The 25,044-nt window shown below is 41.4% G+C and overlaps 1 long non-coding RNA gene across 2 annotated transcripts in view; it reads left to right on the top strand.

Annotated features, from left to right (window-relative positions):
- The first annotated feature begins 6,502 nt into the window (after positions 1-6,502).
- Positions 6,503-25,044, top strand: part of LOC117803760 — a 29,390-nt gene continuing 10,848 nt past the window's right edge. Inside the window, exons 1-3 of one of the 2 annotated variants that reach the window (XR_004627821.1) lie at positions 6,503-6,651; positions 16,549-16,591; positions 16,976-17,110. This is a non-coding gene — a long non-coding RNA (uncharacterized LOC117803760). The remainder of the gene's footprint in view (positions 6,652-16,548; positions 16,592-16,975; positions 17,111-25,044) is intronic. The other variant, XR_004627822.1, reaches the window with a different exon arrangement.

Here is a 25,044-nt window from a genome sequence, read left to right on the forward strand (position 1 = left end):
TCCTGCAGCTGGGCTACAGTTTCTCCTTGAAGGGGGCTCTGGGTGGTGTGACTTTTTGGTTCCCACAGGAACTGTTCTAGACTAACAGACTTAAGGAATATCAGCCAAATGTGGAGGATTCCTGATGCCAGCAAGCAACCACAATAAGACACTTTTGAGACAACTGGAATTGGTCTTGTGGTTGTATTGGAAAATGTCCTTGTCTGTTGGTGACATATCTTGAAGTCGCGAAACAGACAAAAGCAGAAGGGTGACAGCACAAACAAGAATGCTGAATTGTTGATAACCATTGCAGCTAGAGATGGGCTCATGCAGGTTTATAGCATCCTTTCCATGTATCTGCAATTTTAAACACAATAACAAGTTTTTAAAAATCCCACCAAAGATCATTTAAGAATAATTACTTTTCTCTTGTTGATAGGGTAGGCCTATATTACTGGGTGTTTCTTATATCCTTGAGCTCAGCATGTAAATCCAGAAAAAACTCCTATTTGAATATCAAGACTATCTGCCCTGTTCAGGAAACAAAGCGTCCTATAATGTCAGCTCATAGCTCTCAGAGGAGCTTGAGGATTTTCCTGTTGAGTAGGGCCAAATGAATAACTGGGAAAGGTGGGGCTAGAAGAACAGAATGGGAGCAAGGGAGGGAAGGAAGAAAGCTACTGATTTTTGAGAGCTATCAGCCACAGAACTGGATGCTTTATATCATCTTATTTAATCCTTAAAACCACCCATTCTATTATTCTAGATTTTCTAGAATAGGATTCCCATTTTGCAGATTGGGATAGTAAGACTCAGAAATGTGGCACACAACTCCAAGTGTTAGATTTGGGATTCTGTCAGATGGTGTCTGGTTCCTAGGCCCTTGCACTGGGCCATGGGAGTTCAGAGCTGGTCACTTCTCTGGCTCCTGGGGCATCTGGCAGCAATTTGGGGCAATCTGGGACAGCAGATTCTCTCTCCTGGAAAATGCAAGAAAGGCAGGTCCTCTCTTGGCTACCATGTACATGCCCAGACCTTCCAAGTCCTGGCATCACCCTTTCTAATCATGAGACTCCTGCCTTATTTCCTGAAACTAAAAAAATCTAGAAGGCAAAGATACTGTTCTACACCTTAATTAGAGGTTGTGAGATTTCCCTCTTCCTTGGGGGCTTTTTCTGCTTTTCCTTCATCTGTCCATCTTCAGGTAATGCCGTTTGTAATTTGTTGGCTTTCTGAAACCAATATACTTTGGTCTCCAGTAAAGATTATGTAACAACTTTGGGAGAGGGTCATGGGAGACTTTTGTGGTGAGATAGCAGTGAATTCTGAAAGACCGAGCCTAAATACCGTGTGTGTTGTGGGGAAAGAGGAGGAGCTGATCCTTATCCCTCTGTCAGGCTACGGGATATGCAATGAAGGCAAAAGGAAAGAGAAAAATCAGGAAAGGCGAATCTCTTCCTCAAGTTCCCATTGAATATCATTGTGATGAGAAGGGATGGAGGCTGTGTACCTAGACGGGAGGGAAAGTACATCTCTGCAGATGGTGTTTAGCAGTGTTGTTCAAGATCTTTGGAAGGCCAGCAAGACCTTCCCTGAGTAGTAGAGCCAGCTGTCTGTCAGTCTGGGTGCATTAAACAGGGCTTAGAAGCAAGCTGCAGGAAAATCTATGCTTAAACACCTCTGCGTTTAGCCCAATCAACTTTGATTTCTTCCCAAGATCTTGGTGTCTCATCAAAAACTCTTTTTGCTGCTCATGGCCTTGGTTGGAGAAAACTACTAAGGAATCCAGGGAGGAGAATGGCAGTGAGATACACTGAATCTTAAAATGCTTTCAGGTGGGGACGCCTGGGTGGTTTGGTCGGTGGAGCATCTGCCTTCGTCTCGGATCATGATCCCGGGGTCCTGGGATCCATTCCTGCATCAGGCTCCCTGCTCAGCGGGGAGTCTGCTTCTCCCTCCATCTCTCGCCCCCTGCTCGTGATCTTTCTCTCGAATGAATGAATAAATTCTATAAAATAAACTCCTAAAATAAAATTAAGATAAAATACTTTCAGGTGATTTTGCTTTACTGAGTTGTGTAGGTGCTGGGAACCAGGCTTTGAAATGTACTTACGTGGCTGTGTGCATACACTGAGAGGGGGAAATTTGCAGAAAGATCTGGAAATGAGGTTTAGATAAGTGCAGGTTTTCAGGATGTTCATATGAAAAACTTTACACACTTCCGTACCTTCTCTGCTATCACTTTGTTCCAGTAATTTTTATTTCTCCCATACCGCTGACCAATTTCCTGCTTCCCAACTTTCCTCCAGAAAGCTCCTTATACATTTCTTGCCCAGGGAGAGAGCTGAACATTGATACAAATCGTGGAAGTTCTCAGCAGGAAGCGTGTAGGCCCCACCTTACGGATGTGGTTTTAGCTTCTCTTAGGACGTCAGCTCTCTGCTGGCCCCTGTGGGTGAAGGTGGGGTTTCTTTCAAGGCGCTTTAGTTTTCAGACTCACCTTGGGGTGCCAGACTCTTTGAGCAGAGGAGAGACTAAAGCAGTTTAAAGTTACAAACCACATCCCTGGTTATTGACTTTCTTACTGTTCTAGTTTTCTTGTGTTGGTTATCATTTTGGCTTCAGGAAGATTGAGTGGAGGCTTGTACCTTTCACAGCGTCCAGCCAAGTCTAAGCAGATTGACCTTCACTTCCTTCTCCCTGCTCTAGATGTCAGAGTCCCTCCCTCCCTCCTTCCTCAGTCCTTATCTGGGATGCTTCTGGGTACCAGACTTCATCCTAAAACCAGGAATAGGAAGGTGAATACAACCTGGTTCCCTGTCTTCAGCAGTTCACTGTGAACTGGGGGCAGAGAGTAATGCCAGGAACTCATGGTGAGTGACTCTTTCCCTGGCTTTTTCAGTGTGATTGCACTAGCTTTTTGGCTGACCATATTTCTGGACTGGCTTTAGTCCAACATATAGGTTATCAGTTAATGTTACTCATTATTGTTATTATCATGCCTCATGTCAAAGGCTTTTAATGCCTCCAACTCAGGGAGCCCTTGGTAACCAGTGAAACGTGTTTAGAAGCACTAATCTTAAGGAAAACTATAAAGTTATTTTAAGATATTTCTGATTTTTGGGGTGCCTGGGTGGCACAGCGGTTAAGTGTCTGCCTTCGGCTCAGGGTGTGATCCCGGCGTTATGGGATCGAGCCCCACATCAGACTCCTCCACTATGAGCCTGCTTCTTCCTCTCCCACTCCCCCTGCTTGTGTTGCCTCTCTCTCTGGCTGTCTCTATCTCTGTCAAATAAATAAATAAAATCTTAAAAAAAAAAAAGATATTTCTGATTTTTTGTTTTTAGTTATTAAAAACACCCTCCATCTCCCTACTAGATTAATTTGAAGCAAATTCCAGGCATTATATATACTTTACATGTAATATATATATATCTGTTTACATGTTATATATATATATATTATAAAGGATATATATAATATATATATTATAAAGGATATATATAATATATATATTATAAAGGATATATATATATTATATATAATAAAGGATAGAATAAAGGATTAAGGACTCTTTTAAAAGTAACCACAATACAATCATCACATCTAAACGTTTAGTAATAATTCCTTAATATTATCAAATATCCAAATTTCACTGTTTATCATAAGCTTTTAATTTTGTAATTGATTTGAGTCAATCTTTTGATAGGTCCATATTTTGCAATTAGTTGGGGTACTTCTTAAATATTTTTTTAATCTGTAGGCTTCCCCTCACACTCTTTATGTTTCCTTGCAGTGTATTTGTTGAAGAAACAGAGTGATTTATCCAAGAGATTTCCTAATAGTCTGGATTTTGCTGATTGTTTCCCCGTGATGTTTAGCATGTTCCTCTGTCCTCTGTAGTTCCATAAAGCTGATAGTTTGATTGAAGATTTAGGCTTGAGTTTCAGGCTGAAATGCTTCACAGCTGGTGGTGGTGCTACACCTCTATCAGGAGATGTAAAACGCTTGGTTTTCTCGCTTTGTGGTGTAAGCACCCCTTGACAATCATTACCTCCATCTGTTCATTATATTGCTGAATGGTAATATTTTAATACTATCATTGCTTTTTTATTTTTAAAAGATTTTATTTTATTTGTGTGAGAGAGAGCAAGTGAGTAAGAGCAGAAGCGGGAAAGGAGCAGAGGGACAGGGAGAAGCAGACTCCCTGCTGAGCAGGGAGCTGTATGTGGGGCTTGATTTCAAAACTCCAGGATCATGACCTGAGCCAAAGGCAGAGGCTTAAGTGACTGAGTCACCCAGGTGCCCCCCATCATTTCTTCTTATGGCTTAGCTAGAATGCTTTTTAAAATTTTTTAAATTTTTTTTTAGAGTGGGAGAAGGAGAGGGAGGGAGGGGGGAGAGAGAGATCTTAAGCAAGCCCCACACCCACCATGGGGCCTGACATGGGGCTCAATCTCACAATGCTGAGATCATGACCTGAGCTGAAATCAAGAGTTGGACGCTTAATTGACTGCCACCCAGGTGCCCCTAGAATGCTTTTTATAAAAAGAAATTTCTCCCATTAATGTTTGGTTACCCTGAAATGCAGCGTGTACAGGAAAAGCAGAATGAGGGCTTTCTTCTTTCCCTAGATTAATAGTTTTTAGAGAATTGAACACTGTGAAGATTTCAGAGGCTGTAGCACTCCTCCCTCGTCTAGTTTTCTCTGCTTTTCCTTTGGTTCCTCTGAAATCTAGAAGTTCTTTCCCACCACCCCACCCCTCCAAACCTCTCCACTCAAATCCAACTTTGTGCGGCTTTGGAGAAAGAATTGCAGACTCATTCACACTAAAGTGCAAATGACTAATACCAATTTACAGTGTGGCTACTCCAGGGAGATTTTCTGTTCAATTTGTATCAATGTCTTAAGTTAGAGAAACTGAAATTAAGCTTCTTGGATAAGAATAGCATTTATATGCACTTACTATTATGTGCCAGCTGCTGTAGTCAAAGATTTATATACACTATCTCATAGAATGCCCACAACCTTATGAGTAAGGTATTTGTTTTCCCACTTTACAGATGTGGAAAACAAGGCTCAGGTTGTTTAACTTGCCAGCTAAAAAGTGGCAAAGGTGAAACTAAAACCTGGGTTGTCTGCCTTCAAGGCCAGAGCATTGAGTCTGCCTTTTTGATCAGATTTCAGGCGTCTTGAGCAAGGAGAAGAGGGTGTGGGAGAGAGGATGGTTCCCAAGCTTGAAATCCTCTACCTGACAGACGGAAGTCACTCATTGCATCAGTGTGAGAGGCAGAGGCTGGCAGTCACCCACAAAACCAGACATCTGTCACCAGGACCATTAATGGTGGAACTGTTCTCTACCCCCAGAGCAACAGTGTCTCCTCTGCCTCCTGTTGACTTTTCCAGTTCCTCCTCCCTCTTGTTCACTTGTTCCAGCTACACTGGACTCTTTCCTTGTCCTTCAAACCTGCCAAGCTCTTTTCAGTCTCAGGGATTTGCATCTACTGTTCTTTCCCTGGATCTTCACATGCTTGGTGGCTCCTTGACATTCAGGTCTTAGCTTAAATGTCTGCCTCCCCAGAGGCCTTTCCCCTGACCAGCTGTCTAAAATAGCTACTTCCTCCCTCCAAATCTCTTTCCCAATTTCTGTGTCCATTATCATCCTTCCCTACAAAATATAGGGAGAACATGGCCATTTTGTTCTGTGCTAGGAGCCTAGCATGCGGCAAACGCTCAGAAAGGATTTGTTGAATCAATGAGTTTAGGCATCCTTTGTCATTGCATCCTATGTGGGGGGCCTGCCTGACCAGCACAAACCTATCACAGCTGGTCCAGTTAACTAGAGCCGCTGCTACAGTCTGCTCTTCCATCTATTCAAGTCAAAGATCCCTGCCTTTTGTATTTATAAACCAAATCTTTAAATGGTCAGATTTAGTTCTAGTGAAGAAATAGGCTGAGGTCCAAGATGGTTAATATTTTATTTTATTTTATTTTTTAAAGATTTTATTTATTTATTCAACAGAGATAGAAACAGCCAGCGAGAGAGGGAACACAAGCAGGGGGAGTGGGAGAGGAAGAAGCAGGCTCATAGCGGAAGAGCCTGATGTGGGGCTTGATCCCATAACGCCAGGATCACGCCCTGAGCCGAAGGCAGACACTTAACCGCTGTGCCACCCAGGCACCCCAAGATGGTTAATATTTTAACTAGAACCTGCGTGTNCCCCATAACGCCAGGATCACGCCCTGAGCCGAAGGCAGACACTTAACCGCTGTGCCACCCAGGCACCCCAAGATGGTTAATATTTTAACTAGAACCTGCGTGTTCCAGCCGAGTCTGTTTCCCCAGACGTAAGATGGATGGTTCTGGAAAAAGGAAAGGTGAGGATGTATTTTGAGGCTACTTCTCAGAGCAGATCCACACTCCTCAGTGTTGTACTGTGGGCATCTTAGCTTGGGCCGCTATAGCAAAGTACCACAGGCTGCTGGTTGAAATAACAGACGTTTATTTCTCATAGTTCTGGAGGCTGGGAAGTCTAAGGTCAAGGTTCTGGCAGATTCGGTTGTTGGTGTGAGCTGTCCTCTTGGCTTGCAATTGGCTGCCTCCTTGCTGTGTCCTCATGTGGCAGAGAGAGAAGAAGCACTCTGGGCACTCTTCCTTTTCATATAAGGTAAGTCTTGGATACTAGAACCAGATTCCTTAACTTTTGGGGGTATATATATATATATATATGCGCACCAAATTTTATAATCTCTTTAAAATCAACACATTGAAATATATTTCTTAGGAAATTGTTTTTTTATTTAAGTAAATGATTGACTTTAATTTTTAATCAATGCCTTCCTGGGTAAGTTGGTTATTTGCAAATGTAAGGTTGATGTAGGTTTAGTTAAACAACTATTAGGAAGAATTTTAGGAAAGATGTAGTTTTGTTGCATATAAGATATAAAAACAGTTAAGCATTTATATTGACTGAGACTGGGATAATTTTGGCAATCTGAGCCATCCGTGTGGCCTTCTGACATTTTTGATGACACATACTCTTGGCTACAAAGCAGTCCTATAGAAGGAGTGTGGTGTGCCAGTAAAGAGCACAGATGTGGGAGCCAGAGCCCCTGGTTTTGAAGCTCACCAGTGCCACTTACAAACTATAACTTTGGGAAGCTTATTTCACCTTTTTTGCTTTGGTCCCCACCTGTAAAAAAGGTATGATATTCAAGGTACCGAATCATCAGATTTTTGTGAAAATTAAATCAGTCGATGTATGTAAAGCACCCAGGACAGTGTGTTGCATGAGTATAAAACATACCATATGTGGTAGGCAGATGACTCCCCCAAAAGATGTTCACACCCTAATCATTGGATGCGATGGATAAGTTACATTACATGGCAAGAGGGGCTTTGAAGGTCTAATCAAGGGGTCAGACTGTAGAATAGGGGAAATTAACCTGGATTTTCCATGTGGGTCCAATGTTGTCACGTGACTCCCAGACGCATGACCTCATCTAAACCCAATTACCTCTCAAAGGCCTCACTTCCAAATATTATCACCTCGGGGATTAGGATGTCAACATATGAAATTTGGGGGGAAATAAACATTCAGTGTATAATAGCATCTCTCAAATTTTCCCTTTTTGGTGTGAACGTTGAATGCTTCTGGGGAAAGACAATTGTGATGGAAATGGAAGCATCTCAAATATTCTTCCAAAGTTGGACGGCAAAAGCTGCCAACATCCTAGAAAAGTAAATCTGAAGCTTATGGGTTTACTTGGGAGACTATTCATAGGGCAGGACAAAACACAGTCCTAGAATCACCTGTATCAGAATCACCTGTGTGGGGGGGTGTTATTTAAAATGCCTGTTACCAAACCACAGTCAGATCTGCTGAATCAACATCTTGGGGGAATGGGGCCTGCTGGTCCACGTTTTGACAAGTGCCCAGCTGTATGTTATGCTCCCTAAAATTTGAAAACCACTGTCATTAAGAAATGCGTTTGTACTTTATCACAACCTAGTTATCCTAAGGAGCCTGAGGCAAGTTGCCCCAAATGACGTGGTCAGGACTCCTGTGTCATCGGCGTTGGTATCCCCTGGGTCCCACCCCGGAGATTCTGATGTCGTCCATCTTGCTGTGGTCTAGACATAGGGAATTTTACAAACTTATGGGTGGCCAAGGTTAACTATTGCTCTAAAAAAGCCTGAATCACATCACGTTTTCACTCGGGGGTCGGGGGAGTGTTGCTTCTGGCCTGCCAACTTTCTATTATACAGAGTTGTGAAAAGTGAGACTTCCTAACAGTCCAACAAAAGATGCCTCTCGTCACAAGAACTTCCTTTTGCACATTTAGATGTTCCATTTATTTATTTATTTATTTATTTATTTATTTAACTGGAAGAAAGGCATAGTTTGGCTTCACCCTGTTGTAAGCTGTGCTTAATAGCATTAGTTGGCCACAAACATCTCTCTCCTCTGTTCTGGTCTCTGGAGGTCTTTCTCTGAATGCTTTTCCTCCTGCCACTAATTTCTTTCTTTCTTTTTTTTTCTCTTCTCCCCCCTACTCATCTGAAGCTACCCTGTGCTTCAAGAACAAATTCAAGTCTGTCTTCATCCACTAAACTCCTATCCTTTTTCCTTCTTTGAATTCTCAAAGTAGTTGTACCATATTCTTCTTAATTGTGTTCTCACTGTGGTATAAATGTGAAAGACCAAGAGCCTCAATGATACTTCTGTTAAGTACCTGGTAGGCACCTAATATGTTCAGATGGGTTGACTGGGTATTATTAGGTGTGAACGTCCCAGAAGAACTGGGATGAATGCAGCTGGGTTAATTATAATCACTAAAGCTCATGAAGGAGGGAAGTTCAAAAGTTTCTAGCATATGTTTATACTATTGATGGACAATGGATTTTTGGCAGTTGTAGACTTTTTACTCTTCCCAATATATTTAAAAGCAGGTCTTAGTCCAGAAGCATAACTCTTTATGCCTTTATATCCTCAAGTTTCACAGCAAGGCAATATCCATTTATATTTATGAAACTATTTTTTAGACCTAAAGGAGGCAAAACACTGTAGAAAACTTTAGAAAGGAAATGAAAATGAATTCCTATGTCATAGATAAGGTTCTATAAATTTTCTTTTTCCATATTACGGAATTTTAAGCAGTTTTCTACAAGATTCTGTCCAGATAAATTTCTTTGGATTGAATGAAAAGGAAATCTAATTTTCATCCTACATTTAATATTTTGAGGGATGACTAGAGATTTTACTGGTAACTACTCTGAATGTAAAAAGTGCCTTTTGTCTGCCAACTCCTTGTGACTGTCTTCATTGGGGCGGGAGGAGAGAAGCAAACTGAGAGGCAAAGCAAACATCTTCAAAGTTTCATGTTTTTCTGTTCTGTGACTGCAGACAGCAGCCTTCTAGCCAGTACCTAAGGATCTCAAAAAGATGATACTGCCTATGATCTCGTTCTAGCCCCTGTCTAAACACTGGGGCTTTATGTTCCTCTTTATGTTTCTATATGGATCACCAAGTCCTCGCTCTGTTAAGTGAAACAGGTGTGAAAGAGTTCTTTAGCACATCTTACTGCTTCCCTCACTCCCAGGAATCTTGCTAGTTTTGTGTGATCCACCCTTCTGGAAAAACCCTGTGAGGGCTCGCCAGTCCCATGTACTCGGACACTTCCTTGGAGAGCCAGCAGGGGTCAGCTGGAACACCCGCGGCTCTGGCTTGTCCTGTTCACTGCTCTTGCCAAGACTAGGACAGCACCAGGAGCCTTTTTTTTTTTTTTTTTTTTTTTAGTTTCCTGAGCTGAGACAAAGCAGTTGCTAACTCTTCAAAGATGTTTTATGTCCCTTCCTTACCTTTCTGCACTAGTCCCTTCTTTGCACCACATGCCCCTAAGCACTCTTTCCTGGACTCAGTACCATTTCTTCCCTCCTATCAGCATCTAAGTGAAAACCACAAACCATCTCTTTACTGGATTGGAAATCTCCTGTTTATTTTAAAATTAAGCTCCACAGTAAATTTACAACTTTATCTATGTTAAGATGCTATTGTCTCTCTTGCCTCTCCTCAACACTGACCCTGGTAGTGGGGAATTCCAGCTTGTGACTGGTGAGAGGGGGATGGGGGTGGGAAAGGTGCTGGGAGAGAATTGCCGGGAACAATCCCATGACTCATTAAGGGTTTAGCTGTCCTAGACTAAAAAGACTGAAAATCCCATATGCCTCGGGAGCCATGCTCCCTTCCTTGAATTAGTGGCTCTGACTTACCAAAAGGGTCAGGCACTGTGAGGACTGTTCATCTTTCAGTGGATGTTTTCAGTGAGCTGTTTTACTCACACATCTCTTACCCTGAACCCTCAAAACAGGACCAGCTACATAATTTGTGAGGTCCAGTGCAAGATGAAATCACAGGTCCCCTTATTCAAAAGCTCTTAAGAATTTCCAGTTGGTGACTACAGAGCCTTAAACCAAGTGTCAGGCCCCTCTGAGCATGGAGCTCTGTGATTGCATGAGTGATACACCCATGAAGCTGGCCCTGCCCCAAAACATGTAGGACAAGCTCTTCTTTGTCCTGGACCAGGGGATTAATGTGAGGGCTTTCCATATTGGGCTTCTTCCCTGTCCTCAGGAACCATGGTCTTGGAGAGTGAGAGAAAGATATACAGGGAAAGTGAGTGAGATTTCATTTAACAAATATAAGCCATAACACTGTTTTAGGTTCTGGAGAGGCCAGGAAAAAAAATGTTTTTGTCCTTGTGGAGTTTACAATCTACTTAGGACAGACAACAATAAATTAAAAGGCAGGGACTGGCACATAGGAGGTCAGATGGCGATAAGTATTATGGAGAGTGGTAGAGCGGGGCAAGGAGGATAGGAGTGCTGACATGGAGGGGTGGGGGCCTTTGATTTTATGCCAGGTGGTCAAGATGGGCTATTTGTGTGTTTTTTTTGTTTTTGTTTTTTTTTTAAGATTTTATTTATTTGACAGAGAGAGAGAGGGAGAGAGCTAGCACAAGCAGGGGGAGCGGCAGGCAGGGGAGAAGCAGGCTCCCTGCTGAGCAAGGAACCTCATGCAGGGCTCGATCCCAGGACCCTGGGATCATGACCTGAGCCAAAGGCAGTCACTTAACCGACTAAGCCACTCAGGTGCCCCAAGATGGGCTATTTGAGCACAGACCTGGAGAGAGTAAGAGGGTGAGTCATGCAAGTATCTGAGGGATAAGCATTCAGGCAAAGGGACTAGCAGGTACAGAGGCCGTGAGGCTTGTCAGGTTTGAGGAGGAGCGGGGCTGATGGGGATTGCGAGGGGATAGACGTGGAGGGGGAGGCTACATCTCTGGCAGTGAAGACTCTGGATTCTACTCTGGATGAGATGGAAACTTTGGAAGGTTCAGAGCAGAGCAGGCTTGTCATCTGACTTAGATTTTAAGGGGTTCCCTCGCTACTCTGTTGAGAAGGGCTTTTAGAGATAGAACCAGTGAGGAGGCTTTGCACAGGGTGTTCATGGTGGAGGTGAGGAGAAGTGGTCAGACTCCAGAGATATAGTTGGCCCTTGAACAACAAAGTTGGTCCACTTACATGTAAATTTTTTTTTGGATAAATACAGTACAAATTTATTTTCTCTTAGGGTTTTCTTTTTGCTATCTTAAAAAATATGGTACATAATACATATAACATATGAAATATGTGTCAACTGACTATTTGTTACCAGTAAACCTTCTGGTCAACAGTAGGCTGTTAGTAGTTAAGTTTTGGGGGAGTCAAAAGTTATACATGGGTTTTCGACTGTATGGAGTAGGGGTGTCCATGCCCCTGACCCCCATGATGTTCAAAGGTCTGCTATATTACAATTCAAAAGGACAAGGGGCCAGGTCGGTCTTGTTTACCACTGTAATCCTCTTGCCAGATACATGGTCTGACATGGGCAGGTACCTAATAAATTATGTACTTAACCAGTGAAGGGAATACAAATATTCAAGAAGTTGTCCTGTAATGGAGATGTAAGAAATAACATTAAAAGAATGAAGTGAGGCAGAATACCTGGCTGGCTTTTTATAGTTTTTACCCCTACTTTGCTTTATTAAATCCATAAAAACGGTAAAGGTCAGTTCATATGAAATAAATTATGTGACTCAAAGCCGTATAGCCTGTCAGCCTGAACATACTGTATTGGACCATAAGACTAGTCTCAGCATGTGGCCAATAGGTGGCGCTGTATTTTGTTAGGGTGTCATCTCCGCTAGGCCATGAGTGTGGAGGCCTAACGTGGATCAAAAATGTTGAATGCAGTTGTAACTGGAGTCTATACTTGGGCTATTAACAATTAGATTACCTTCTCCAGTAATTTGGTAAGACTCTCTTGGAATTACATGTAGGAAACTAACATTTGGAAATGTCAGTCTTCCGTAAGTGGAACATTTAGATATTATTTAAATGCTAGAAAATACATCTTAATGTTGGAAACAAAGCAGTGCCCACATGCTACAGATGCTTTCAGTGCTTGATGAAAGTTTTATTCCCTTCTCCGTGTGATTCTGGTACATGTATTTTCTACATGTGTACACGTGCACACTTACATGTTGGCTGCTATTTTTTAAAAAAAGACTTGAGATAGAGAGCAAGGGGGGAAGGGCAGAGGGAGAGGGAGAGAGAGAATCCCAAGCAGGTTCCACACTCAGTGCAGAGCCTGGCACAGGGCTTGATCTCATGACCCTGAGATCATGACCTGAGCCAAAATCAAGAGTCAGCCACTGAACCAACTGAGCCGCCCAGGTATCCCTTTGGCTGCTATTTGTAAAAAGACCACATAAGGTATCATTAGATTTAGTTTCCTTATTGAATCTGTGCAGGGAGGTAGAAGTACGGGAAGCAGTGGTGTAGGAAGGGGGATGGTCAAAGGGAAACGAGGCTGCAGTAAAATGCAGGCGGCTGTGTGGTTTTGCGGGAAGTTCTTTTTTTTTTTTTTTAAGATTTTATTTATTTTCGTCAGAGATAGAGACAGCCAGCGAGAGAGGGAACACAAGCAGGGGGAGTGGGAGAGGAAGAAGCAGGCTCATAGCGGAGGAGCCTGATGTGGGGTTCAATCCCATAACGCCGGGATCACGCCCTGAGCCGAAGGCAGACGCTCAACCGCGGTGCCACCCAGGCACCCCTGTGGGGAGTTCTGTGAACACTTCTTGGACGGCGAGTTTCCTCTGGCTGCTGGAGCGTCTTCCTCTACCCGGAGAGCTCCCTGAAGCAGCACTGCCTTGCAGGACTACTTACTTCACCTGGAAGCCGGCAGGAGGCTAGTTCTGTCTTGTCCAATGCCCGCCTTCCTACCGTTGGAATTGGTCCTTGCAGATGAAATGTAGCCATAGTCGGGCCCTCCTGAGACTCCTGTACTGTCAAATAGCCAACGCTGAAAAATCCGATGAGCAAAGATTCTGGGGGTGCATGGTTTTCCCCTGGGTCAGACTGAATAAACATTGCTTTACAAGATGACTTTTGTCCCCTAAAAAGTCCCTGCATGGAGTTTTGCTGTGAGCTTCAGAAGACAAGCCTGTTCTTTCACAGTCTTAAGGATGTAGAGCCCCCAAACATAAGGCCTTTAAGAACTGCCCTGCCGGTGGACCTGCAAAAAAGTGCCCAGGCCAATATTTTGGCTCAGAAGGCTTTCTCTCCAAGCTGTACTCCTGTCTCTTTCTCTGGAATCTGGGACCTGAAACCACAGAGGGCACAATGAGCCTGTTCTCCCCTCCTCACCTTCCGCTGGTACCTTCTTCTCTCCTTGCTGTAATCAGAGACCTCTGTCCAAGGAACAAACTTCTCTAACTGACCAGCCTACCATATCCCCAGCCTGCTTATCTCCTTCCTTTCATGGAGGCCACCTTGTTTTGCTGGCCTTCCTTCAAGCCCTTCCACTAAGCTATCCACCCAATATTTGTTGATTTAGCAAATGTGTGGTAAATGCTGGGTGCTGGGGAAGCAACAGGATACGATTCCTATCCTCAACCTTTCCTTAGAATACATCTCCCTCTTCTTTCTTCTTTGACCCATTTGAAGCCTGATTTTCCCCTGATGATACTGCTTTTCTTTGGTCTTTGCCTTAAATTTCCCTATATCCCAGAGCTGGACAGTGGGGCTCCCTAATTTTCACCTCACCATCATTAATGTATTGGCTTTTTGTCATCTCATGGTGACAAGCTAGCTCCAAGAACCTCTAGGCATCATTTCCTCATTCAAGGCAGACCAACTATGTCTTGTTCCTTATATCAGGGAAGTGAGAGTTTTCCCACTGGCTCCCCGCTCAGTTCCTGTATCCTTGCATTGCCACCTCTAAATAAACAACCAAACAACTGGGAAAATGAGTGTCTAGCTTTAAGAAGAAGAGGTTTGGGAATGGCTTCTGAGTTCAGCAGCTGAAAACATGCACTCATGGTATCCACTCCATGCCGTTGGGTTGTGCTCTTCCGTACATGTTGCCATGACCTCTCAACATTGAGCTCATTCCATCAAATCCGTTCACTTTTGGGCATCCATTTCTCTCCTGCTTTTGTCTCTTGTTTTCATACTGGCTGACTTTAACTTCAGCATGAATGACTCTTGGCCTCAGAGTTGCTTGGCCCCCACCCCTTGCCTCCTGCACTTTTAGACAATCTACCTAATAGCCAGTGCTGAACTCGTTTCTTCACCCAGACTTGCTCCTTCTGCATTTCTGCTTTTGGATCATGACAGTCTGTATCCTCTGTCATTGTCATTAGGACCGTTGGATCCACCCTATATTCCTGCTTCTTTACCCGAATCTACGGATCCCTGAGTCCTGTTCATCTCACCTCTGGAAGAGTTCCTGCCTCCTTCTCTTCCTTTGCTCCGGCGTAATTCCTCTTCTAGTCCCTATTTCCTCATCCTGCTTCAGTTCATCCTTCAAACTGCAACAGTAATCTTCACAAAATTTGAGTGAATTGTTCTTCCTTGGTTAAAATGCATTCATGTTTCCTTAGTATTTCAGAATAAAATAAAAGCATGACATTCAAAACCCATCCTGTCCAACCTGTCATACCAGCTTTATCTCCTCTATGCCTTTCCCCTTGTCATTCTCGGTTTTCACGTTCCCAAATAGGTCTTAGAGCTTTGCTGTGTCTGGAACTCTCCTTCAGTCCTCCCTCAGTGAACTCCCGCTCATCCTTATGAACCAAGCTCAAATATGATCTTGTCAGTGTGGCTTTCCTCAATCTCCCAGGCATAATTAATCATGTTGCCTTTTTTCCCCGTTGCACTGTTATTGTTGTATTTGAGACTTTTTTTTTTTTCACATACACATCCATCCCCTTTAAGAGAGAACCAGTCTCAGACTTAGCTTTACGTTTTTAATAGCTGCTAAAGTGCCTGGCACATAGCAGGTGCTTAATAGATGATTGTTGAACAAATATTTTTGAACTACTGTGGATATCAGTGGAGGAAATTTTCTGAATGTTGTACATTTGGTACATTCTTAACATGTGGTAGATCTGAATCCTAAAACTTTAGTTAAGAAAACTTCAGAGAACAAATGTTTACTGCAGTGTAGAGTTCTTCAGTTTCCAGGATCGGAGGTGGTGTATGTGTGGTTGATGTTTTTAGAACAAGGCAATGGCTCAGCCCCGTGGGAGCAGATTGCATGAGACAAGCACCCAGAATGGGGGAGATAATGCCAGCCAATCTGTCAGATTTCATCATCTGCTGGTCTTGGGCTGGGAAGATTCTTAATATATGCCTCTCAAACTTACATCTTGTGAGGAGCTGCCTTCAATTCTCATCTTCTGCAGGTTACTTATACCACCCATCTAAAAATAATATTTTAAGAAAGCATATTATTTATTTTGCGTTTAGTAAATGAGTCTTGGTATAATTATTAAGCACGGATTCTGATTATTTTTACTCTGTGATGAGTTCTACAGGCATGGAGAAGAGGCAAATCTTTTATAGGTTACTTCTTAACCAAGGAATAACAACATTTTTTCTTTTAATTTTACACTGCTAAAATTGTAATTATATAATTATGAAAATGCAGTTTGGGGAGTAGTCCACTTACGACTCAAGTATAGAGAGTGTTGTTATTATGGACAAAAAGGCCCAGTGATTTTATTTTTTTTAATCTGGGAAACCTACTTGCTGGTGGGGTGTGGGCGTTGGCAGTAAAACGTGTGGGTTGGTAAGTTGTATAATACTTGCATGAATGTTGGTGAGTGTGCGTGTGTGTGTGTGTAGATCAGTAATTACAACAAAAACAGTGGGAATGACCTAGTGAATTCTTGACTGTCTATCCATCATATGTAAACATATGTACTGCCTTTCTGTACTAATAGTATACAGATAACCTTGTTTTAAAAAATGCATAATATTTGAAACATTTAATGTTTTAAGTGGGTTAAATATCTTTTGTGAACACTATTGATGTGTTAGTTAATTTTCTTTGCAGTGCCCTCTTTTCAGTCATGCTACAAAAGGAATCGTCAGTCAAGGTTGAATTACTGTTATTTTCATAGTGGGATCTAAAATAATGAGATTTTTACTGAAATTCCCCCTTTTTTATCCATAGAAGTTAATGATAGCTCTTTCCATCGAGTGAGACCAAGCAGAAGGTAAGCAGTGTAATGTCTTAGGGACTTCTTAGGAATATATTTATCTTCTGGTTTAACCGGGGAAATAAGCAGTTGGTAAATTGCTAATGAGGTAGAAGGTACTGTTCAGGAATTTTTGAGGCAGATCTTCCATATTTGAAGTAAATTCTGATGGGTTTAAGTATATCATCTCTTCTGCATTCCACATATGGCTTTGTGTGAAAAAGAAAGAGACAGTTCTAAATGGGTAACTTGGCAGGAATACTGGTGACAGGAGATGATTTTACGGGAGACGGGGTGTGTGATGATGGAAAGAGCAAGCTTGGCCTTGAACGTAGAAGTCTGGCCTCTTTGGATGGAATACTGAGAAAGAACGGCATGCATTTCCCAATATTGTTGTTCCAGAGGTGTGGCAACAATATCAAAAGCAAAAATCTATTGTTGGAGCAGTGCATCTCCAGTTGAAGAAGAATGTTGCAAGCATCCCTTTTATGTAATGAATTAAGTCCAGGCTTCATATGAATGATGGCTTAATTGCTGGTAAGTGACCTTTATTGTTTTTTTCTTCCACTTAAAAGATTAAGCTTATTCAGGACAGAGTTGAAGAGAGAACAAAGAGTCGGTAAATTAGCAGCATAATCTGTTGAGTCATGAGAAAAATGAAGGTTTATACACACACAGAACATCTCTTCTGGGCTTACACACAAGTCTGTCCCTTAAATGCCAAGGCACTGTCACTTCTTTCTCCTCCCCTCCCTAAAGCTTTAGTGCCAGGCACTGTGCTCCTTTCCTTTCCTTTCCTGTTTCTTTTTTTTTTTTTTTTAAATCATTGAGGTTTTCTGTCCTTTTGGAGGATAATACAATTCCTCTCCTTACTCCCCTGAAACTGCTTGTGAAAGTTGCCCATGGCCTCTCCCTTCCTAAAGCCAAAGCTCGCTCCTGTCTTTGCCTTGCTTGACCTTTCAGCAGACCTGACACGGTTGACCCCCCTCCTCTTTTAGCAAATGCTTCTCTTGACTTCCATGATGTCCAGTTTCCTGGTTTTCCTCCTACCTTACTGGACACTTCTTCTGGGATCCTTGCTGCTTCCTCTCTTTTCATGGACACATCCAGAGCTCAGATCCTGGATCTTAGATCTCTTGTTTTTCTTGACTTACTCCCTTGGAAATCTCATCTGGTTTCATGGTTTATATGCTAACAGCTGTTATATGTACATCTCCAGTCCACATCTGTCCCTGATTTCAGACTCCTGCAGCTAACCATCTAATCTATTCTATGTCTCTGCATTTCCGCCTTTGCATGTCTGAAACCCAACTCTGTATCTTCAGGTTAACTTCCCCTGGAGTCTTTTGCATATCAGGTAAGCACAACTTCATTCTTCTAAGTGCAGGAAGCACCCCGACTCCTCTCTTTCCCTCACAGTCTACATCTAACCCTTCAAGAAATCATGATATCCAGAATCTTACTACCACTTCTCACCACCTTGCTGTTACTACTTTAGTTGAAACCACCAATATCCCTTGCATGAAGCTTGTAATTGCCTTTTAATCCATCTCCAGACTTCTATCCTGGTCTTCTGCAGCAGTCAGCTGTGTTCTTCAGTACAACAGTGAGATCATGTCACTTCTCTGCCCCAACCCTTAGCGACTCCGTCTTTCCCTCCGGGTAAAAGCCAAAGTCCTTATCAAGGCCTGTAGGGCTCTGCAAGATCCGCCCCTTTCCCCTCGCTGACTTGGTCTCTTGTTACTCTTTCACTGCAGGTGCAGGGGCTCCTGCTTTCCCTCAAACATTACAGATGTGTTTCCATTTTCAGGCCTTTGCACCTGGTACTCCATCTGCCTAGAATGTTCTTCCGTAGATATGTGTGTACCTCTCATTTTAAGTTGCTTTCTTCCAGATGACCCCAATTACCATTGCAGTCATACTGTCTGCCCGCAGCACTCCTGATCCCTCTGCTCTATGATAGGTATACCCTGGAGAAATTGAGGGTTTGGTTCTAGACCATTGCGATAAAATAGAATATTGAAATACAGAAAATCAAATGAATTTTTTGGTTTCCCATGAGCGTAAAAGTTCTGTTTATATTTTGTGGTATTCTGTTAAGTGTGCAATAGCATTAAGTATAAAAACAAATGTACGTACCTTAATTAAAAAGTATTTTATAAAATGGTAACCATCAGATGAAGCTTTCAGTGACTTGTAGGTCTTCATAGGTCACCGTAACAAATATAATAATGAAAAAGTTTGAAATATTGTGAGAATTACTAAAATGACACAGGGACACAAAGTGAGCAAATGCTGTTGGAAAAATGGTACCAATAGACTTGCTTGACACAGGGTTACCACAAACCTTCAATATGTAAGAAAATAAAAAGGTAATATCTGGGAAATACAATAAGCAAAGTGCAATAAAGTGCAATATGCCACTGTTTTTCCATAACACTTATTCAGTAAGAGACTGTATACTATGCTTATTTATTCTCTCTTTTTCATTGTCTGCTTCTCCCTCTAGAATGTAATCTTCATGAAAGCATTCCAGCACCTGGTATGTTAGATAGTACATGTTCTCAGTGTGTTGAATGAATGAAAGCCGTGGATGCCGGGGGCTGTAGGCTGGTTTCCTCCCACATACTTGTTCTCTCTCAAGCCTTTGTTCCATCAAGACCCGGTGTCTTAAGTGTTTGTTTTGGGGGTAGGGGCAAGAGTGCAATTTCCTGTAGGATGGTTTCAGAAGAGGGAAGAGAAAGAAGGAAAACCTGTCCTGCTATTGTGGTAATGAGTTGGGTTGTTCCTTCTCAAGTGATGGAGTCTGGTAATCAGAGGGCCTGGCCTAGTTTGATGTATTTGTATTCTGCTATTTTTACTTAACATCATATGAGCATTTTCCTCTCTTTTTCTTTCATAGTTTTCATTATTATTTTAATGGCTACATATTTAAAATATAGTCCTAATAACTCAGCTTGAAAACTGACATGTGTAAGCAGAGAGATTATCTTGAATTGCTTTTAGAAACCTAAGAGTAAGGTAATAGTTAAGAGCATAGGCTAGAGTTCGGCTATCTGGGTGCAAATCCTGGCTCTGGCCATTTCTAACTGTGTGACCTTAGACAATTCATTGTAATTGTGCCTTAGTGTCCTCTGCTCTAAAAATTGTACTTATACAGTATCTGGATCTGTAATAGTAACAGGGTTACTTTTTGGAGAATAAAAGAGTTAATATTGCAAAGCACTTAGAACCCTGCTACTCAAATCGTAATCTTCAGACCAGCATGATCAGCTATACCTGGAGGCTGGTTAGAAATGCAGACTCTCAGGCCCCACCCCAGACGTAAAGACTTGGAATCTACATTCTGACAAGCTCCCAGGTGCTTCCCATGCACGTTAAGGTCTGAGAAACATTGACTTCACACAGTGGCTGGGACATATCAAATACTATGTAACGTTGATTCAGTTTTAAAGTAGTTGCAATTTTTCACCAGTCAAGACCCCTGAAACTTATGTCTTATCTGTGTCAGGCAAGATTTTCTACTAAGTAGCTGTGGGATCTCAGCCCAACCACTGCACATCTCTGAGCTTCAGTTTCTTCATCTGTGTTATGAAAGAGTCAGACATGAATAATTTCAGAAATATCCTGCTAGCCCTCTTTCTCAGGGTTCCACTGCTGCTTATCATTTCACATTTTACTGAGCAGGGAATTTTAAAAGACCAGAATTTCTTTTGGAAACTGGATGAGTAAGGCTTTGGAAAAATGGTTACAGATATTCCGTGTGGTGCAAGCTAACCCCACCAGAATTGTTATTTTTTAAATCTCACAGGTCCATCCTATTTTGTCTTAGTGTCTGTTTCTTGGAACTAAGAATCCTGGTGCTCTTGGTAGAAGTTGCTGTACATGATCATTAATCCTTTTAGAATAAAGAACAATGGTCCTTAAGAATTATTTATCTTTTGGTGACATAATTGCTTCATAGGCTGTATATCAGAGCAAAAAATACTAAGTGACTAATCTTCTAAAATGTAGTCAGTAATCACAGCATATATGTCTGGAAGGGCTTCTGGAAAATAGCTCTTGTTTTATAGACCAGGAAAATGAAAAAGATGGTGCTTCCCTTGAAAACATTTTCATAACCACTTTCAAGATTTCTAATATCTTCCTACCATTGACAGAACAGAGGTCAAACTCCTTGGCCTAGTTAGTAATCTTGACATCTCTTGATTTGGCCCCAAACCATTTGTTATGGATTGAATTGTCCCCCCAGTTTCATATATTAAAGCCTTAACCCGGTTAGGGGTTTAATGCAATGGTTTTGGAGCCTTTAGGGAGATAACTAAAGTTAAATGAGGTCATTAAGGGTGGGACCTGAAACCTATAGGATTCATGTCCTTATGAGAAGAGGAAGAAACACCAGAGAGCTTGCTCTCTTTCTGTGTGTACACACTGAAGAAAGGTCATGTGAGGACACAGTGAGAAGGTGGTCATCTGCAAGCTAGGAAGCGAGGTCTCACCAGAACCCAACCTCAATAGCACCTTAATCTTGGAATTCTAGCCATCAGAACTCTGAGAAAATAAATGTTTAAACCAGTCATCTGTGACATTCTGTTATGGCAGCCTGAACAGACCCAGTACATCATCCTTCTAACTTTTGTATAGATCCCCTGGGGCGCTTCTCACCTGCCAGGTGCCCAGGACTTGCCTGCTTCATGTCTTTGCTCCTGAATCCTCTTTGGATGGCTTTCCTCTCCATTGTTGATTTCAAAATCTTAGTAGGCTCTTGGCAGGTGTCATTAGTTAAGGATATGAAATGAAATCATCCTCTATTTAGAGTGGACCCTAAATCCAACAACTAGTGCCCACCTAAAAAGAGGGCAGGACATAGGGACCCAAGGGAAAAGACAATGTGAAGATGGAGGTGGAGGTTGCAGTTATGTTGCCACAAACCCAGGAATTCCAGGAGCTCGAATGGGCAAGAAAGATCCTTCTCTAGAGTGTTCAGAGGGAACATGGGCCTGCTGACACTAATTTTGGCCTCTTAGCCTCCAAAAACTGTGAGAGATTAAATTCCTGCTACTTTAAGCCACCAAGTTTGTGGTGATTGGTTAGCTCCAGGAAACTAATATACTTTCTCTGCTCCTCCCAGAGAGACGTTCTCGGGACCCTTTACCTCTTCCCTGAACTTTCTACCTTCTGATATAGCGTGTTTAAGTGCATTCCATTATCTCACCAAGACTGGCCCCTGGAGAGGATAATCTTTGGGACAGTAAAGGGCTCATTACAGAGTCTTGGATGTCACAGTGTTTGTCTACACAAAAATGTTAGTGTAGGACTGTCAAATTTCCTAAGGAAAATAATATTAGCTTCCTGAGATTAAAAACCTCAGAGTGATGACACCTGCATGTGATACTATCCAGATTAATTTACATGGAAGCATGTGGTGGAGAACAAGACTTTCCTGTACAATTGATTTAGTGGTGGTTTATTGAAAGTTTGTGAGCAATATTTTTAATTTTTAATATTTTAAGTAATCTCTACACCCAATGTGGTGCTCAAACTCACAACCCCAAGATGAAGAATTGCATGCTCTACCGACTAAGCCAGCCAGGCACCCCTGTGAAGAATGTTTTGTAGTAGAAAGGAACCAAGGTGGAAATTGAAAACTCTGCGTTGGGGTTTCAGTCAAGGTCCTGCTTATTCCTGGCTGTGAAACCTTGGGCAAATCACTTAGGCTCAGTGTTAATATTAGCAAAGTGAGAATAAAAATGCCAACGCTACCTGCCTTGTGGGGCTGTTATGAAAGTTCTGTGAGGTAGGTTATGAGAGAGGGTTCTAGAAGCTGCAGAGCCTATAAGAATGTGAGCTGGGTTGACCATTATCTAGATGGCCTCATGGAGTCAGGGAGACACAGGATTTAGCTCTACAAGGGAATTAAAGGATCATGTAGTGAGTTCCCTAATCTCACATGAGGAAACTGATGCCACAAGAAATTGTATCTTGTCTTGATCAATCTAGTTTGAATCAAGGGGATGCATGGTGGGAGTCTGTGTCCCTCCTCACTGAGCTGAGATTCTGTGTGTACATAACAAAGGGCCACAGTGAGCAGGAAACTTGCAAAGTTTAAGAAACTTTCTAAAAAATGTTATGTAATTATGTAATATATATAATTCATTTTATGAAATGATTTTTTGGAATTCATTCTGAAAAATGCGATAAAAGCTTTAGCAGCCACTGTCTGGTATGGCATACTTTACAATGGCATTTGTTCAGGTTTTAGGTTACAGTATAATATTATGACCTAGATTATTTGACAGAGAGGGGTATGGATTTTTAAGGCAAGTGGACTAGATGTAGAGGCCCAGAGAAGACACTGGCAAGTCAGCTGTTCTCAATGAAAGAGTAAAATGAACGTTGTGTCAATAATATGATGTAGAGATTGATAGCCTAGTTCTTGGATCTGAGACTATTAAAATGCAAATTCTGGTAATCTCAGATGCTTTCTGAGGGAGGAAAGATAGAAACATACTATATTGTACGTGCAAGTGACCTGTTAATTTTAAAATATCCTTTACTATGGGAAGGAAGTAACAAAGGTCAGAGCAGAAATAAATGAAATAGAGACTAAAAAGACAACAGAAAAGATTAATGAAACTAAGAGCTGGGTCTTTGAAAAGGTAAACAAAACTGACAAAGCTTTAGCTAGGCTCACAAGGAAAAGGAGCGGACTCAAATCACAAATGAAAGCGATGCCACAATGCCACACCAAATGTCGTAAGAGACTATACTATGAACAATTATGCATCAACACATCTGACAACCTGGAAGAAACTGATAAATCCCTAAAAAACATATGATGTACCTAGAGTGAATTATGAAGAAGTAGAAAGTCTAATAGACTGATTCCTAGTAAAGAGATTGAATCAGTAATCAAAAATCTTTCAACAAAAACTGGTGAACTCAACCAAACATTCAAAGAAGAATTAATACTAATCCTTCTCAAACTCTCCCAAAAAATAGAAGAGAAAGGAACATCTCTAAACTCATCTTATGGGGTTAGCACTACTGTGATACCAAAATCCAGGACACCACAAGAAGAGGAAATTACAGGCCAGTCTCTGATGAACATAGATGCAAAAATCCTCAATGTAATATTAGCAAACTGAACTCAACAATCCATTAAAAGAATCATATACCATGATCAAGTGGGATTTATTCCAGGGATGCAAAGATGATTCAACACAAAATGAAGGATAAATTTCATATAATCATCTTAATAGCTACAGAAAAAGCACGGACAGAAACTCATCCATTTATGATGAAAATCCAATGATGTGGGTGTAGAGGGATATACCCCAGCATAATAAAGGTCATATACAACAAGCCCACAGTGAATATCATACTCAATGGTGAAAAGCTGAAAGCTTTCCCTCTAATATCAGGAATAAGGCAAGGATGCACATTCTTGTCAATTATAGTCAACATAGTGTTAGAAGTCCTAGCCAGGACAATTAGGCAAGAAAAAGAAAGAAAAAGGCATCCAAATAGGAAAAGAAGAAATAAAAGTGTCACAAACTGCAGATAACATTTTATACAAAAAATCTTAATTCTCCATCAAAAAATTTTTAGAACCAATGAATGAATTCCATAAAGATGCAGGATACAAAATCAACATATAAAAACCTGTTTCTATACACTAAAAACAATTAGAGAAATTAATAATCTCATTACAACTGCATCAAGAAGAACAAAATACCTAGGAACAAACTTAACCAAGGAGGTAAAGACCTGTAAACTGAAAAATAGAAGACATTGATGAAAAAAATTGAAGATGACACAAAAAAATGGAAAGGTATTTTATGCTCATGGATTGGAGGAACTTATATTGTTTAAATGTCCATACTGCCCAAAGCAATCTACAGAGTCATGTAATCTATCAAAATTCCAAAGGCATTTTTCATAGAACTAAAACATACATGATGAATCACCGAACTCTACCTCTGAAACTAATAATACACTATGTTAATTGAATTTAAATAAAATTAAATTTAAAAAAAGAACAAACCAAAAATTTGTATGGAAATGTAAAAAGTCACAAATAGCCAAAACCATCTTGAGAAAGAACAAGGCTGGAAGCACCGTGATCCCTAATTTCAAACTATATTACAAAGCTATAGTAATCAACAGCATGGTATTGGCATAAAAACAGACATATAAATCAATGGAACAGAATTGAGAGCCTGGAAATAAACCCATGCATTTATGATCAATCAATGACAAAGGAGCTAAGAATATACAATGGAGAAAGAACAGTTTCTTCGACAAATGGTGTTGGGAAAACTGAATAACCACATGCAAGAGAATGAAACTGGACCCTACCTTACTCCATACACAAAAAATTAACTCCAAATGGATGAAAGACTCATGAATGTATGGCCTGAAACCATAAAACTCCTAGAAGAAAACATGGATAGTAACTTCCTTGACAT

Source organism: Ailuropoda melanoleuca, chromosome 9, assembly GCF_002007445.2.
Source record: "Ailuropoda melanoleuca isolate Jingjing chromosome 9, ASM200744v2, whole genome shotgun sequence".
NCBI classification, from domain to species: Eukaryota; Metazoa; Chordata; class Mammalia; order Carnivora; family Ursidae; genus Ailuropoda; species Ailuropoda melanoleuca.